Source organism: Thalia democratica, chromosome 6 (genome assembly GCF_965202585.1).
Source record: "Thalia democratica chromosome 6, ktThaDemo2.hap1.1, whole genome shotgun sequence".
Taxonomy (NCBI): domain Eukaryota; kingdom Metazoa; phylum Chordata; class Thaliacea; order Salpida; family Salpidae; genus Thalia; species Thalia democratica.
Genome location: NC_139170.1, coordinates 620,283 through 639,116, shown reverse-complemented (window position 1 = coordinate 639,116; position 18,834 = coordinate 620,283).

The following is an 18,834-nucleotide window of genomic DNA, read 5'->3' as shown; positions in this document are numbered from 1 at the left end:
GTTGTTTAATGTATTGGCTACGACACGCTTTTTTTATTTTTGCTTAAAATTGTTTAAAAGAAATTTTACAGTCTTCTGAACTTTTTACTAGTCAATGTATAATCCATACGTTTTAGCACTCTTACACAAACAATTCTTGACTAAAACAGTTAAAACTTTGCAACTATGTTTTTTAATGTATTGGCTACGACACGCTTTTTTTATTTTTGCTTAAAATTGTTTAGAAAAAATTTTACAGTCTTCTGAACTTTTTACATTAAAAAACACCTATGCTTGCTTTCGTCAATGTATAATCCATACGTTTTAGCACTCTTACACAAACAATTCTTGACTAAAACAGTTAAAACTTTGCAAACATGTTGTTTAATGTATTGGCTACGACACGCTTTTTTTATTTTTGCTTAAAATTGTTTAGAAAAAATTTCACAGTCTTCTGAACTTTTTACTAGTCAATGTATAATCCATACGTTTTAGCACTCTTACACAAACAATTCTTGACTAAAACAGTTAAAACTTTGCAAACATGTTGTTTAATGTATTGGCTACGACACGCTTTTTTTATTTTTGCTTAAAATTGATTAGAAAAAATTTTACAGCCTTCTGAACTTTTTACATTAAAAAACACCTATGCTTGCTTTCGTCAATGTATAATCCATACGTTTTAGCACTCTTACACAAACAATTCTTGACTAAAACAGTTAAAACTTTGCAAACATGTTGTTTAATGTATTGGCTACGACACGCTTTTTTTATTTTTGCTTAAAATTGTTTAGAAAAAATTTTACAGTCTTCTGAACTTTTTACTAGTCAATGTATAATCCATACGTTTTAGCACTCTTACAGAAACAATTCTTGACTAAAACAGTTAAAACTTTGCAAATATGTTGTTTAATGTATTGGCTACGACACGCTTTTTTTATTTCTGCTTAAAATTGTTTAGAAAAAATTTTACAGTCTTCTGAACTTTTTACATTAAAAAACACCTATGCAGGCTTTCGTCAATGTATAATCCATACGCTTTAGCACTCTTACACAAACAATTCTTGACTAAAACAGTTAAAAATTTGCAAATATGTTGTTTAATGTATTGGCTACGACACGCTTTTTTTATTTTTGCTTAAAATTGTTTAGAAAAAATTTTACAGTCTTCTGAACTTTTTACTAGTCAATGTATAATCCATACGTTTTAGCACTCTTACACAAACAATTCTTGACTAAAACAGTTAAAACTTTGCAAACATGTTGTTTAATGTATTGGCTACGACACACTTTTTTTATTTTTGCTTAAAATTGATTAGAAAAAATTTTACAGCCTTCTGAACTTTTTACATTAAAAAACACCTATGCTTGCTTTCGTCAATGTATAATCCATACGTTTTAGCACTCTTACACAAACAATTCTTGACTAAAACAGTTAAAACTTTGCAAACATGTTGTTAAATGTATTGGCTACGACACGCTTTATTTATTTTTGCTTAAAATTGTTTAGAAAAAATTTTACAGTCTTCTCTCCTTTTTACTAGTCAATCTTTAATCCATACGTTTTAGTACTCTTACACAAACAATTCTTGACTAAAACAGTTAAAACTTTGCAAACATGTTGTTAAATGTATTGGCTACGACACGCTTTTTTTATTTTTGCTTAAAATTGTTTAGAAAAAATTTTACAGTCTTCTGAGCTTTTTACTAGTCAATTTATAATCCATACGTTTTAGCACTCTTACACAAACAATTCTTGACTAAAACAGTTAAAACTTTGCAAATATGTTGTTTAATGTATTGGCTACGACACGCTTTTTTTATTTTTGCTTAAAATTGTTTATAAAAAATTTTACAGCCTTCTGAACTTTTTACATTAAAAAATACCTATGCTTGCTTTCGTCAATGTATAATCCATACGTTTTAGCACTCTTACACAAACAATTCTTGACTAAAACAGTTAAAACTTTGCAAACATGTTGTTTAATGTATTGGCTACGACACGCTTTTTTTATTTTTGCTTAAAATTGTTTAGAAAAAATTTTACAGTCTTCTGAACTTTTTACTAGTCAATGTATAATCCATACGTTTTAGCACTCTTACACCAACAATTCTTGACTAAAACAGTTAAAACTTTGCAAACATGTTGTTTAATGTATTGGCTACGACACACTTTTTTTATTTTTGCTTAAAATTGTTTAAAAAAAATTTACAGTCTTCTGAACTTTTTACTAGTCAATGTATAATCCATACGTTTTAGCACTCTTACACAAACAATTCTTGACTAAAACAGTTGAAACTTTGCAAACATGTTGTTTAATGTATTGGCTACGACACGCTTTTTTTATTTTTGCTTAAAATTGTTTAGAAAAAATTTTACAGTCTTCTGAACTTTTTACTAGTCAATGTATAATCCATACGTTTTAGCACTCTTACATAAACAATTCTTGACTAAAACAGTTAAAACTTTGCAAACATGTTGTTTAATGTAATGGCTACGACACGCTTTTTTTATTTTTGCTTAAAATTGTTTAGAAAAAATTTTACAGTCTTCTGAACATTTTACATTAAAAAACACCTATGCTTGCTTTCGTCAATGTATAATCCATACGTTTTAGCACTCTTACACAAACAATTCTTGACTAAAACAGTTAAAACTTTGCAAACATGTTGTTTAATGTATTGGCTACGACACCCTTTTTTTATTTTTGCTTAAAATTGATTAGAAAAAATTTTACAGCCTTCTGAACTTTTTACATTAAAAAATACCTATGCTTGCTTTCGTCAATGTATAATCCATACGTTTTAGCACTCTTACACAAACAATTCTTGACTAAAACAGTTAAAACTTTGCAAACATGTTGTTTAATGTATTGGCTACGACACGCTTTTTTTATTTTTGCTTAAAATTGTTTAGAAAAAATTTTACAGTCTTCTGAACTTTTTACTAGTCAATGTATAATCCATACGTTTTAGCACTCTTACACAAACAATTCTTGACTAAAACAGTTAAAACTTTGCAAACATGTTGTTTAATGTATTGGCTACGATACGTTTTTTTTATTTTTGCTTAAAATTGTTTAAAAAAAATCTTACAGTCTTCTGAACTTTTTACTAGTCAATGTATAATCCATACGTTTTAGCACTCTTACACAAACAATTCTTGACTAAAACAGTTAAAACTTTGCAAACATGTTGTTTAATGTATTGGCTACGACACGCTTTTTTTATTTTTGCTTAAAATTGTTTAGAAAAAATTTTACAGTCTTCTGAACTTTTTACTAGTCAATTTATAATCCATACGTTTTAGCACTCTTACACAAACAATTCTTGACTAAAACAGTTAAAACTTTGCAAATATGTTGTTTAATGTATTGGCTACGACACGCTTTTTTTATTTTTGCTTAAAATTGTTCAGAAAAAATTTTACAGTCTTCTGAACTTTTTACATTAAAAAACACCTATGCAGGCTTTCGTCAATGTATAATCCATACGTTTTAGCACTCTTACACAAATAATTCTTGACTAAAACAGTTAAAAATTTGCAAATATGTTGTTTAATGTATTGGCTACGACACGCTTTTTTTATTTTTGCTTAAAATTGTTTAGAAAAAATTTTACAGTTTTCTGAACTTTTTACTAGTCAATGTATAATCCATACGTTTTAGCACTCTTACACAAACAATTCTTGACTAAAACAGTTAAAACTTTGCAAACATGTTGTTTAATGTATTGGCTACGACACACTTTTTTTATTTTTGCTTAAAATTGATTAGAAAAAATTTTACAGCCTTCTGAACTTTTTACATTAAAAAACACCTATGCTTGCTTTCGTCAATGTATAATCCATACGTTTTAGCACTCTTACACAAACAATTCTTGACTAAAACAGTTAAAACTTTGCAAACATGTTGTTAAATGTATTGGCTACGACACGCTTTATTTATTTTTGCTTAAAATTGTTTAGAAAAAAAATTTACAGTCTTCTGAACTTTTTACTAGTCAATCTTTAATCCATACGTTTTAGCACTCTTACACAAACAATTCTTGACTAAAACAGTTAAAACTTTGCAAACATGTTGTTTAATGTATTGGCTACGACACGCTTTTTTTATTTTTGCTTAAAATTGTTTAGAAAAAATTTTACAGTCTTCTGAACTTTTTACTAGTCAATGTATAATCCATACGTTTTAGCACTCTTACACAAACAATTCTTGACTAAAACAGTTAAAACTTTGCAAACATGTTGTTTAATGTATTGGCTACGACATGCTTTTTTTATTTTTGCTTAAAATTGTTTAAAAAAAATTTTACAGTCTTCTGAACTTTTTACTAGTCAATGTATAATCCATACGTTTTAGCACTCTTACACAAACAATTCTTGACTAAAACAGTTAAAACTTTGCAAACATGTTGTTTAATGTATTGGCTACGACACGCTTTTTTTATTTTTGCTTAAAATTGATTCGAAAAAATTTTACAGCCTTCTGAACTTTTTACATTAAAAAACACCTATGCTTGCTTTCGTCAATGTATAATCCATACGTTTTAGCACTCTTACACAAACAATTCTTGACTAAAACAGTTAAAACTTTGCAAATATGTTGTTTAATGTATTGGCTACGACACGCTTTTTTTATTTTTGCTTAAAATTGTTTAGAAAAAATTTTACAGTCTTCTGATTTTTTTACTAGTCAATGTATAATCCATACGTTTTAGCACTCTTACACAAACAATTCTTGACTAAAACAGTTAAAACTTTGCAAACATGTTGTTAAATGTATTGGCTACGACACGCTTTTTTTATTTTTGCTTAAAATTGATTAGAAAAAATTTTACAGCCTTCTGAACTTTTTACATTAAAAAACACCTATGCTTGCTTTCGTCAATGTATAATCCATACGTTTTAGCACTCTTACACAAACAATTCTTGACTAAAACAGTTAAAACTTTGCAAACATGTTGTTTAATGTATTGGCTACGACACGCTTTTTTAATTTTTGTTTAAAATTGTTTAGAGAAAATTTTACAGTCTTCTTAACTTTTTACTAGTCAATGTATAATCCATACGTTTTAGAACTCTTACACGAACAATTCTTGACTAAAACAGTTAAAACTTTGCAAACATGTTGTTTAATATATTGGCTACGACACGCTTTTTTTATTTTTGCTTAAAATTGATTAGAAAAAATTTTACAGCCTTCTGAACTTTTTACATTAAAAAACACCTATGCTTGCTTTCGTCAATGTATAATCCATACGTTTTAGCACTCTTACACAAACAATTCTTGACTAAAACAGTTAAAACTTTGCAAATATGTTGTTTAATGTATTGGCTACGACACGCTTTTTTTATTTTTGCTTAAAATTGTTTAGAAAAAATTTTACAGCCTAGCACTCTTACACAAACAATTCTTGACTAAAACAGTTAAAACTATGCAAACATGTTGTTTAATGTATTGGCTACGACACGCTTTTTTTATTTTTGCTTAAAATTGTTTAGAAAAAATTTTACAGTCTTCTGAACTTTTTACTAGTCAATGTATAATCCATACGTTTTAGCACTCTTACACAAACAATTCTTGACTAAAACAGTTAAAACTTTGCAAACATGTTGTTTAATATATTGGCTACGACACACTTTTTTTATTTTTGCTTAAAATTGTTTAAAAAAATTTTACAGTCTTCTGAACTTTTACTAGTCAATGTATAATCCATATGTTTTAGCACTCTTACACAAACAATTCTTGACTAAAACAGTTAAAACTATGCAAATATGTTGTTTAATGTATTGGCTACGACACGCTTTTTTTATTTTTGCTTAAAATTGTTTATAAAAAATTTTACAGTTTTCTGAACTTTTTACATTAAAAAACACCTATGCTTGCTTTCGTCAATGTATAATCCATACGTTTTAGCACTCTTACACAAACAATTCTTGACTAAATCAGTTAAAACTTTGCAAACATGTTGTTTAATGTATTGGCTACGACACGCTTTTTTTATTTTTGCTTAAAATTGTTTATAAAAAATTTTACAGTCTTCTGAACTTTTTACTAGTCAATGTATAATCCATACGTTTTAGCACTCTTACACAAACAATTCTTGACTAAAACAGTTAAAACTTTGCAAACATGTTGTTTAATGTATTAGCTACGACACGCTTTTTTTATTTTTGCTTAAAATTGATTAGAAAAAATTTTACAGTCTTCTGAACTTTTTACTAGTCAATGTATAATCCATACGTTTTAGCACTCTTACACAAACAATTCTTGACTAAAACAGTTAAAACTTTGCAAACATGTTGTTTAATGTATTGGCTACGACACGCTTTTTTTATTTTTGCTTAAAGTTGTTTAAAAAAAAATTTACAGTCTTCTGAACTTTTTACTAGTCAATGTATAATCCATACGTTTTAGCACTCTTACACAAACAATTCTTGACTAAAACAGTTAAAACTTTGCAAATATGTTGTTTAATGTATTGGCTACGACACGCTTTTTTTATTTTTGCTTAAAATTGTTTAGAAAAAATTTTACAGTCTTCTGAACTTTTTACATTAAAAAACACCTATGCTTGCTTTCGTCAATGTATAATCCATACGTTTTAGCACTCTTACACAAACAATTCTTGACTAAAACAGTTAAAACTTTGCAAACATGTTGTTTAATGTATTGGCTACGACACGCTTTTTTTATTTTTGCTTAAAATTGATTAGAAAAAATTTTACAGCCTTCTGAACTTTTTACATTAAAAAACACCTATGCTTGCTTTCGTCAATGTATAATCCATACGTTTTAGCACTCTTACACAAACAATTCTTGACTAAAACAGTTAAAACTTTGCAAACATGTTGTTTAATGTATTGGCTACGACACACTTTTTTTATTTTTGCTTAAAATTGTTTAGAAAAAATTTTACAGTCTTCTGAACTTTTTACATTAAAAAACACCTATGCTTGCTTTCGTCAATGTATAATCCATACGTTTTAGCACTCTTACACAAACAATTCTTGACTAAAACAGTTAAAACTTTGCAAATATGTTGTTTAATGTATTGGCTACGACACGCTTTTTTTATTTTTGCTTAAAATTGTTTAGAAAAAATTTTACAGTCTTCTGAACTTTTTACTAGTCAATGGATAATCCATAACTTTTAGCACTCTTACACAAACAATTCTTGACTAAAACAGTTAAAACTTTGCAAACATGTTGTTTAATGTATTGGCTACGACACGCTTTTTTTATTTTTGCTTAAAATTGATTAGAAAAAATTTTACAGCCTTCTGAACTTTTTACATTAAAAAACACCTATGCTTGCTTTAGTCAATGTATAATCCATACGTTTTAGCACTCTTACACAAACAATTCTTGACTAAAACAGTTAAAACTTTGCAAACATGTTGTTTAATGTATTGGCTACGACACGCCTTTTTTTATTTTTGCTTAAAATTGTTTAGAAAAAATTTTACAGTCTTCTGAACTTTTTACATTTAAAAACACCTATGCTTGCTTTCGTCAATGTATAATCCATACGTTTTAGCACTCTTACATAAACAATTCTTGACTAAAACAGTTAAAACTTTGCAAATATGTTGTTTAATGTATTGGCTACGACACGCTTTTTTATTTTTGCTTAAAATTGTTTAGAAAAATTTACAGTCTTCTGAACTTTTTACTAGTCAATGTATAATCCATACGTTTTAGCACTCTTACACAAACAATTCTTGACTAAAACAGTTAAAACTTTGCAAACATGTTGTTTAATGTATTGGCTACGACACGCTTTTTTTATTTTTGCTTAAAATTGTTTAGAAAAAATTTTACAGTCTTCTGAACTTTTTACTAGTCAATGTATAATCCATACGTTTTAGCACTCTTACACAAACAATTCTTGACTAAAACAGTTAAAACTTTGCAAACATGTTGTTTAATGTATTGGCTACGACACGCTTTTTTTATTTTTGCTTAAAATTGTTAAGAAAAAATTTTACAGTCTTCAGAACTTTTTACTAGTCAATGTATAATCCATACGTTTTAGCACTCTTACACAAACAATTCTTGACTAAAACAGTTAAAACTTTGCAAACATGTTGTTTAATGTATTAGCTACGATACGTTTTTTTTATTTTTGCTTAAAATTGTTTAAAAAAAATTTTACAGTCTTCTGAACTTTTTACTAGTCAATGTATAATCCATACGTTTTAGCACTCTTACACAAACAATTCTTGACTAAAACAGTTAAAACTTTGCAAACATGTTGTTTAATGTATTGGCTACGACACGCTTTTTTTATTTTTGCTTAAAATTGTTTAGAAAAAATTTTACAGTCTTCTGAACTTTTTACTAGTCAATCTTTAATCCATACGTTTTAGCACTCTTACACAAACAATTCTTGACTAAAACAGTTAAAACTTTGCAAACATGTTGTTTAATGTATTGGCTACGACACGCTTTTTTTATTTTTGCTTAAAATTGTTTAAAAGAAATTTTACAGTCTTCTGAACTTTTTACTAGTCAATGTATAATCCATACGTTTTAGCACTCTTACACAAACAATTCTTGACTAAAACAGTTAAAACTTTGCAAACATGTTGTTTAATGTATTGGCTACGACACGCTTTTTTTATTTTTGCTTAAAATTGTTTAAAAAAAATTTTACAGTCTTCTGAACTTTTTACTAGTCAATGTATAATCCATACGTTTTAGCACTCTTACACAAACAATTCTTGACTAAAACAGTTAAAACTTTGCAAACATGTTGTTTAATGTAATGGCTACAACACGCTTTTTTTATTTTTGCTTAAAATTGTTTAGAAAAAATTTTACAGTCTTCTGAACTTTTTACTAGTCAATCTTTAATCCATACGTTTTAGCACTCTTACACAAACAATTCTTGACTAAAACAGTTAAAACTTTGCAAACATGTTGTTTAATGTATTGGCTACGACACGCTTTTTTTATTTTTGCTTAAAACTGATTAGAAAAAATTTTACAGCCTTCTGAACTTTTTACATTAAAAAACACCTATGCTTGCTTTCGTCAATGTATAATCCATACGTTTTAGCACTCTTACACAAACAATTCTTGACTAAAACAGTTAAAACTTTACAAATATGTTGTTTAATGTATTGGCTACGACACGCTTTTTTTATTTTTGCTTAAAATTGTTTAGAAAAAATTTTACAGTCTTCTGAACTTTTTAAATTATAAAAAACACCTATGCTTGCTTTCGTCAATGTATAATCCATACGTTTTAGCACTCTTACACAAACAATTCTTGACTAAAACAGTTATAACTTTGCAAACATGTTGTTTAATGTATTGGCTACGACACGCTTTTTTTATTTTTGCTTAAAATTGTTTAGAAAAAATTTTACAGTATTCTGAACTTTTTACTAGTCAATGTATAATCCATACGTTTTAGCACTCTTACACAAACAATTCTTGACTAAAACAGTTAAAACTTTGCAAACATGTTGTTAAATGTATTGGCTACGACACGCTCTTTTTATTTTTGCTTAAAATTGATTAGAAAAAATTTTACAGCCTTCTGAACTTTTTACATTAAAAAACACCTATGCTTGCTTTCGTCAATGTACAATCCATACGTTTTAGCACTCTTACACAAACAATTCTTGACTAAAACAGTTAAAACTTTGCAAACATGTTGTTTAATGTATTGGCTACGACACGCTTTTTTTATTTTTGCTTAAAATTGTTTAAAAGAAATTTTACAGTCTTCTGAACTTTTTACTAGTCAATTTATAATCCATACGTTTTAGCACTCTTACACAAACAATTCTTGACTAAAACAGTTAAAACTTTGCAAACATGTTGTTTAATGTATTGGCTACGACACGCTTTTTTTATTTTTGCTTAAAATTGTTTAGAAAAAATTTTACAGTCTTCTGAACTTTTTACATTAAAAAACACCTATGCTTGCTTTCGTCAATGTATAATCCATACGTTTTAGCACTCTTACACAAACAATTCTTGACTAAAACAGTTAAAACTTTGCAAACATGTTGTTTAATGTATTGGCTACGACACGCTTTTTTTATTTTTGCTTAAAATTGTTTAGAAAAAATTTTACAGTCTTCTGAACTTTTTACTAGTCAATGTATAATCCATACGTTTTAGCACTCTTACACAAACAATTCTTGACTAAAACAGTTAAAACTTTGCAAACATGTTGTTTAATGTATTGGCTACGACACGCTTTTTTTATTTTTGCTTAAAATTGTTTAGAAAAAATTTTACAGTCTTCTGAACTTTTTACTAGTCAATGTACAATCCATACGTTTTAGCACTCTTACACAAACAATTCTTGACTAAAACAGTTAAAACTTTGCAAACATGTTGTTTAATGTATTGGCTACGACACGCTTTTTTTATTTTTGCTTAAAATTGTTTAAAAGAAATTTTACAGTCTTCTGAACTTTTTACTAGTCAATGTATAATCCATACGATTTAGCACTCTTACACAAACAATTCTTGACTAAAGCAGTTAAAACTTTGCAACTATGTTTTTTAATGTATTGGCTACGACACGCTTTTTTTTATTTTTGCTTAAAATTGTTTAGAAAAAATTTTACAGTCTTCTGAACTTTTTACATTAAAAAACACCTATGCTTGCTTTCGTCAATGTATAATCCATACGTTTTAGCACTCTTACACAAACAATTCTTGACTAAAACAGTTAAAACTTTGCAAACATGTTGTTTAATGTATTGGCTACGACACGCTTTTTTTATTTTTGCTTAAAATTGTTTAGAAAAAATTTTACAGTCTTCTGAACTTTTTACTAGTCAATGTATAATCCATACGTTTTAGCACTCTTACACAAACAATTCTTGACTAAAACAGTTAAAACTTTGCAAACATGTTGTTTAATGTATTGGCTACGACACGCTTTTTTTATTTTTGCTTAAAATTGATTAGAAAAAATTTTACAGCCTTCTGAACTTTTTACATTAAAAAACACCTATGCTTGCTTTCGTCAATGTATAATCCATACGTTTTAGCACTCTTACACAAACAATTCTTGACTAAAACAGTTAAAACTTTTCAAACATGTTGTTTAATGTATTGGCTACGACACGCTTTTTTTATTTTTGCTTAAAATTGTTTAGAAAAAATTTTACAGTCTTCTGAACTTTTTACTAGTCAATGTATAATCCATACGTTTTAGCACTCTTACAGAAACAATTCTTGACTAAAACAGTTAAAACTTTGCAAATATGTTGTTTAATGTATTGGCTACGACACGCTTTTTTTATTTCTGCTTAAAATTGTTTAGAAAAAATTTTACAGTCATTGAACTTTTTACATTAAAAAACACCTATGCAGGCTTTCGTCAATGTATAATCCATACGTTTTAGCACTCTTACACAAACAATTCTTGACTAAAACAGTTAAAAATTTGCAAATATGTTGTTTAATGTATTGGCTACGACACGCTTTTTTTATTTTTGCTTAAAATTGTTTAGAAAAAATTTTACAGTCTTCTGAACTTTTTACTAGTCAATGTATAATCCATACGTTTTAGCACTCTTACACAAACAATTCTTGACTAAAACAGTTAAAACTTTGCAAACATGTTGTTTAATGTATTGGCTACGACACACTTTTTTTATTTTTGCTTAAAATTGATTAGAAAAAATTTTACAGCCTTCTGAACTTTTTACATTAAAAAACACCTATGCTTGCTTTCGTCAATGTATAATCCATACGTTTTAGCACTCTTACACAAACAATTCTTGACTAAAACAGTTAAAACTTTGCAAACATGTTGTTTAATGTATTGGCTACGACACGCTTTATTTATTTTTGCTTAAAATTGTTTAGAAAAAATTTTACAGTCTTCTGAACTTTTTACTAGTCAATCTTTAATACATACGTTTTAGCACTCTTACACAAACAATTCTTGACTAAAACAGTTAAAACTTTGCAAACATGTTGTTAAATGTATTGGCTACGACACGCTTTTTTTATTTTTGCTTAAAATTGTTTAGAAAAAATTTTACAGTCTTCTGAGCTTTTTACTAGTCAATTTATAATCCATACGTTTTAGCACTCTTACACAAACAATTCTTGACTAAAACAGTTAAAACTTTGCAAATATGTTGTTTAATGTATTGGCTACGACACGCTTTTTTTATTTTTCCTTAAAATTGTTTAGAAAAAATTTTACAGCCTTCTGAACTTTTTACATTAAAAAACACCTATGCTTGCTTTCGTCAATGTATAATCCATACGTTTTAGCACTCTTACACAAACAATTCTTGACTAAAACAGTTAAAACTTTGCAAACATGTTGTTTAATGTATTGGCTACGACACGCTTTTTTTATTTTTGCTTAAAATTGTTTAGAAAAAATTTTACAGTCTTCTGAACTTTTTACTAGTCAATGTATAATCCATACGTTTTAGCACTCTTACACAAACAATTCTTGACTAAAACAGTTAAAACTTTGCAAACATGTTGTTTAATGTATTGGCTACGCCATGCTTTTTTTATTTTTGCTTAAAATTGTTTAAAAAAAATTTTACAGTCTTCTGAACTTTTTACTAGTCAATGTATAATCCATACGTTTTAGCACTCTTACACAAACAATTCTTGACTAAAACAGTTAAAACTTTGCAAACATGTTGTTTAATGTATTGGCTACGACACGCTTTTTTTATTTTTGCTTAAAATTGATTCGAAAAAATTTTACAGCCTTCTGAACTTTTTACATTAAAAAACACCTATGCTTGCTTTCGTCAATGTATAATCCATACGTTTTAGCACTCTTACACAAACAATTCTTGACTAAAACAGTTGAAACTTTGCAAACATGTTGTTTAATGTATTGGCTACGACACGCTTTTTTTATTTTTGCTTAAAATTGTTTAGAAAAAATTTTACAGTCTTCTGATTTTTTTACTAGTCAATGTATAATCCATACGTTTTAGCACTCTTACACAAACAATTCTTGACTAAAACAGTTAAAACTTTGCAAAAATGTTGTTAAATGTATTGGCTACGACACGCTTTTTTTATATTTGCTTAAAATTGATTAGAAAAAATTTTACAGCCTTCTGAACTTTTTACATTAAAAAACACCTATGCTTGCTTTCGTCAATGTATAATCCATACGTTTTAGCACTCTTACACAAACAATTCTTGACTAAAACAGTTAAAACTTTGCAAACATGTTGTTTAATGTATTGGCTACGACACGCTTTTTTAATTTTTGTTTAAAATTGTTTAGAGAAAATTTTACAGTCTTCTGAACTTTTTACTAGTCAATGTATAATCCATACGTTTTAGAACTCTTACACGAACAATTCTTGACTAAAACAGTTAAAACTTTGCAAACATGTTGTTTAATGTATTGGCTACGACACGCTTTTTTTATTTTTGCTTAAAATTGATTAGAAAAAATTTTACAGCCTTCTGAACTTTTTACATTAAAAAACACCTATGCTTGCTTTCGTCAATGTATAATCCATACGTTTTAGCACTCTTACACAAACAATTCTTGACTAAAACAGTTAAAACTTTGCAAATATGTTGTTTAATGTATTGGCTACGACACGCTTTTTTTATTTTTGCTTAAAATTGTTTAGAAAAAATTTTACAGCCTTCTGAACTTTTTACATTAAAAAACACCTATGCTTGCTTTCGTCACTGTATAATCCATACGTTTTAGCACTCTTACACAAACAATTCTTGACTAAAACAGTTAAAACTTTGCAAACATGTTGTTTAATGTATTGGCTACGACACGCTTTTTTTATTTTTGCTTAAAATTGTTTAGAAAAAATTTTACAGTCTTCTGAACTTTTTACTAGTCAATGTATAATCCATACGTTTTAGCACTCTTACACAAACAATTCTTGACTAAAACAGTTAAAACTTTGCAAACATGTTGTTTAATGTATTGGCTACGACACGCTTTTTTTATTTTTGCTTAAATTTGTTTAGAAAAAATTTTACAGTCTTCTGAACTTTTACTAGTCAATGTATAATCCATATGTTTTAGCACTCTTACACAAACAATTCTTGACTAAAACAGTTAAAACTATGCAAATATGTTGTTTAATGTATTGGCTACGACACGCTTTTTTTATTTTTGCTTAAAATTGTTTATAAAAAATTTTACAGTTTTCTGAACTTTTTACATTAAAAAACACCTATGCTTGCTTTCGTCAATGTATAATCCATACGTTTTAGCACTCTTACACAAACAATTCTTGACTAAATCAGTTAAAACTTTGCAAACATGTTGTTTAATGTATTGGCTACGACACGCTTTTTTTATTTTTGCTTAAAATTGTTTATAAAAAATTTTACTGTCTTCTGAACTTTTTACTAGTCAATGTATAATCCATACGTTTTAGCACTCTTACACAAACAATTCTTGACTAAAACAGTTAAAACTTTGCAAACATGTTGTTTAATGTATTAGCTACGACACGCTTTTTTTATTTTTGCTTAAAATTGATTAGAAAAAATTTTACAGCCTTCTGAACTTTTTACATTAAAAAACACCTATGCTTGCTTTCGTCAATGTATAATCCATACGTTTTAGCACTCTTACACAAACAATTCTTGACTAAAACAGTTAAAACTTTGCAAACATGTTGTTTAATGTATTGGCTACGACACGCTTTTTTTATTTTTGCTTAAAATTGTTTAGAAATAATTTTACAGTCTTCTGAACTTTTTACTAGTCAATGTATAATCCATACGTTTTAGCACTCTTACACAAACAATTCTTGACTAAAACAGTTAAAACTTTGCAAACATGTTGTTTAATGTATTGGCTACGACAAGCTTTTTTTATTTTTGCTTAAAATTGTTTAAAAAAAAATTTACAGTCTTCTGAACTTTTTACTAGTCAATGTATAATCCATACGTTTTAGCACTCTTACACAAACAATTCTTGACTAAAACAGTTAAAACTTTGCAAATATGTTGTTTAATGTATTGGCTACGACACGCTTATTTTATTTTTGCTTAAAATTGTTTAGAAAAAATTTTACAGTCTTCTGAACTTTTTACATTAAAAAACACCTATGCTTGCTTTCGTCAATGTATAATCCATACGTTTTAGCACTCTTACACAAACAATTCTTGACTAAAACAGTTAAAACTTTGCAAACATGTTGTTTAATGTATTGGCTACGACACGCTTTTTTTATTTTTGCTTAAAATTGATTAGAAAAAATTTTACAGCCTTCTGAACTTTTTACATTAAAAAACACCTATGCTTGCTTTCGTCAATGTATAATCCATACGTTTTAGCACTCTTACACAAACAATTCTTGACTAAAACAGTTAAAACTTTGCAAACATGTTGTTTAATGTATTGGCTACGACACGCTTTTTTTATTTTTGCTTAAAATTGTTTATAAAAAATTTTACAGTCTTCTGAACTTTTTACTAGTCAATGTATAATCCATACGTTTTAGCACTCTTACACAAACAATTCTTGACTAAAACAGTTAAAACTTTGCAAATATGTTGTTTAATGTATTGGCTATGACATGCTTTTTGTATTTTTGCTTAAAATTGTTTAGAAAAAAATTTACAGTCTTCTGAACTTTTTACTAGTCAATGTATAATCCATACGTTTTAGCACTCTTACACAAACAATTCTTGACTAAAACAGTTAAAACTTTGCAAACATGTTGTTAAATGTATTGGCTACGACACGCTTTTTTTATTTTTGCTTAAAATTGTTTAGAAAAAATTTTACAGTCTTCTGAACTTTTTACATTAAAAAACACCTATGCTTGCTTTCGTCAATGTATAATCCATACGTTTTAGCACTCTTACACAAACAATTCTTGACTAAAACAGTTAAAACTTTGCAAATATGTTGTTTAATGTATTGGCTACGACACGCTTTTTTTATTTTTGCTTAAAATTGTTTAGAAAAAATTTTACAGTCTTCTGAACTTTTTACTAGTATATGGATAATCCATACGTTTTAGCACTCTTACACAAACAATTCTTGACTAAAACAGTTAAAACTTTGCAAACATGTTGTTTAATGTATTGGCTACGACACGCTTTTTTTATTTTTGCTTAAAATTGATTAGAAAAAATTTTACAGCCTTCTGAACTTTTTACATTAAAAAAACACCTATGCTTGCTTTCGTTAATGTATAATCCATACGTTTTAGCACTCTTACACAAACAATTCTTGACTAAAACAGTTAAAACTTTGCAAATATGTTGTTTAATGTATTGGCTACGACACGCTTTTTTATTTTTGCTTAAAATTGTTTAGAAAAAATTTTACAGTCTTCTGAACTTTTTACTAGTCAATGTATAATCCATACGTTTTAGCACTCTTACACAAACAATTCTTGACTAAAACAGTTAAAACTTTGCAAACATGTTGTTTAATGTATTGGCTACGACACGCTTTTTTTATTTTTGCTTAAAATTGTTTAAAAAAAAATTTACAGTCTTCTGAACTTTTTACTAGTCAATGTATAATCCATACCTTTTAGCACTCTTACACAAACAATTCTTGACTAAAACAGTTAAAACTTTGCAAACATTTTGTTTAATGTATTGGCTACGACACGCTTTTTTTATTCTTGCTTAAATTTGTTTAGAAAGAATTTTACAGTCTTCTGAACTTTTTACATTAAAAAACACCTATGCTTGCTTTCGTCAATGTATAATCCATACGTTTTAGCACTCTTACACAAACAATTCTTGACTAAAACAGTTAAAACTTTGCAAACATGTTGTTTAATGTATTGGCTACGACACGCTTTTTTTATTTTTGCTTAAAATTGATTAGAAAAAATTTTACAGCCTTCTGAACTTTTTACATTAAAAAACACCTATGCTTGCTTTCGTCAATGTATAATCCATACGTTTTAGCACTCTTACACAAACAATTCTTGACTAAAACAGTTAAAACTTTGCAAACATGTTGTTTAATGTATTGGCTACGACACGCTTTTTTTATTTTTGCTTAAAATTGTTTATAAAAAATTTTACAGTCTTCTGAACTTTTTACTAGTCAATGTATAATCCATACGTTTTAGCACTCTTACACAAACAATTCTTGACTAAAACAGTTAAAACTTTGCAAACATGTTTTTTAATGTATGGCTACGACACGCTTTTTTTATTTTTGCTTTAAATTGTTTAAAAAAAATTTTACAGTCTTCTGAACTTTTTACATTAAAAAACACCTATGCTTGCTTTCGTCAATGTATAATCCATACGTTTTAGCACTCTTACACAAACAATTCTTGACTAAAACAGTTAAAACTTTGCAAACATGTTGTTTAATGTATTGGCTACGACACGCTTTTTTTTATTTTAACTTAAAATTGATTAGAAAAAATTTTACAGCCTTCTGAACTTTTTACATTAAAAAACACCTCTGCTTGCTTTCGTCAATGTATAATCCATACGTTTTAGCACTCTTACACAAACAATTCTTGACTAAAACAGTTAAAACTTTGCAAATATGTTGTTTAATGTATTGGCTACGACACGCTTTTTTATTTTTGCTTAAAATTGTTTAGAAAAAATTTTACAGTCTTCTGAACTTTTTACTAGTCAATGTATAATCCATACGTTTTAGCACTCTTACACAAACAATTCTTGACTAAAACAGTTAAAACTTTGCAAACATGTTGTTTTATGTATTGGCTACGACACGCTTTTTTTATTTTTGCTTAAAATTGTTTAAAAAAAATTTTACTGTCTTCTGAACTTTTTACTAGTCAATGTATAATCCATACGTTTTAGCACTCTTACACAAACAATTCTTGACTAAAACAGTTAAAACTTTGCAAACATGTTGTTTAATGTATTGGCTACGACACGCTTTTTTTATTTTTGCTTAAAATTGTTTAGAAAAAATTTTACAGTCTTCTGAACTTTTTACTAGTCAATGTATAATCCATACGTTTTAGCACTCTTACACAAACAATTCTTGACTAAAACAGTTAAAACTTTGCAAACATGTTGTTTAATGTATTGGCTACGACACGCTTTTTTTATTTTTGCTTAAAATTGTTTAAAAAAAAATTTACAGTCTTCTGAACTTTTTACTAGTCAATGTATAATCCATACCTTTTAGCACTCTTACACAAACAATTCTTGACTAAAACAGTTAAAACTTTGCAAACATTTTGTTTAATGTATTGGCTACGACACGCTTTTTTTATTCTTGCTTAAATTTGTTTAGAAAGAATTTTACAGTCTTCTGAACTTTTTACATTAAAAAACACCTATGCTTGCTTTCGTCAATGTATAATCCATACGTTTTAGCACTCTTACACAAACAATTCTTGACTAAAACAGTTAAAACTTTGCAAACATGTTGTTTAATGTATTGGCTACGACACGCTTTTTTTATTTTTGCTTAAAATTGATTAGAAAAATTTTACAGCCTTCTGAACTTTTCACATTAAAAAACACCTATGCTTGCTTTCGTCAATGTATAATCCATACGTTTTAGCACTCTTACACAAACAATTCTTGACTAAAACAGTTAAAACTTTGCAAACATGTTGTTTAATGTATTGGCTACGACACGCTTTTTTTATTTTTGCTTAAAATTGTTTATAAAAAATTTTACAGTCTTCTGAACTTTTTACTAGTCAATGTATAATCCATACGTTTTAGCACTCTTACACAAACAATTCTTGACTAAAACAGTTAAAACTTTGCAAATATGTTTTTTAATGTATGGCTACGACACGCTTTTTTTATTTTTGCTTTAAATTGTTTAAAAAAAATTTTACAGTCTTCTGAACTTTTTACATTAAAAAACACCTATGCTTGCTTTCGTCAATGTATAATCCATACGTTTTAGCACTCT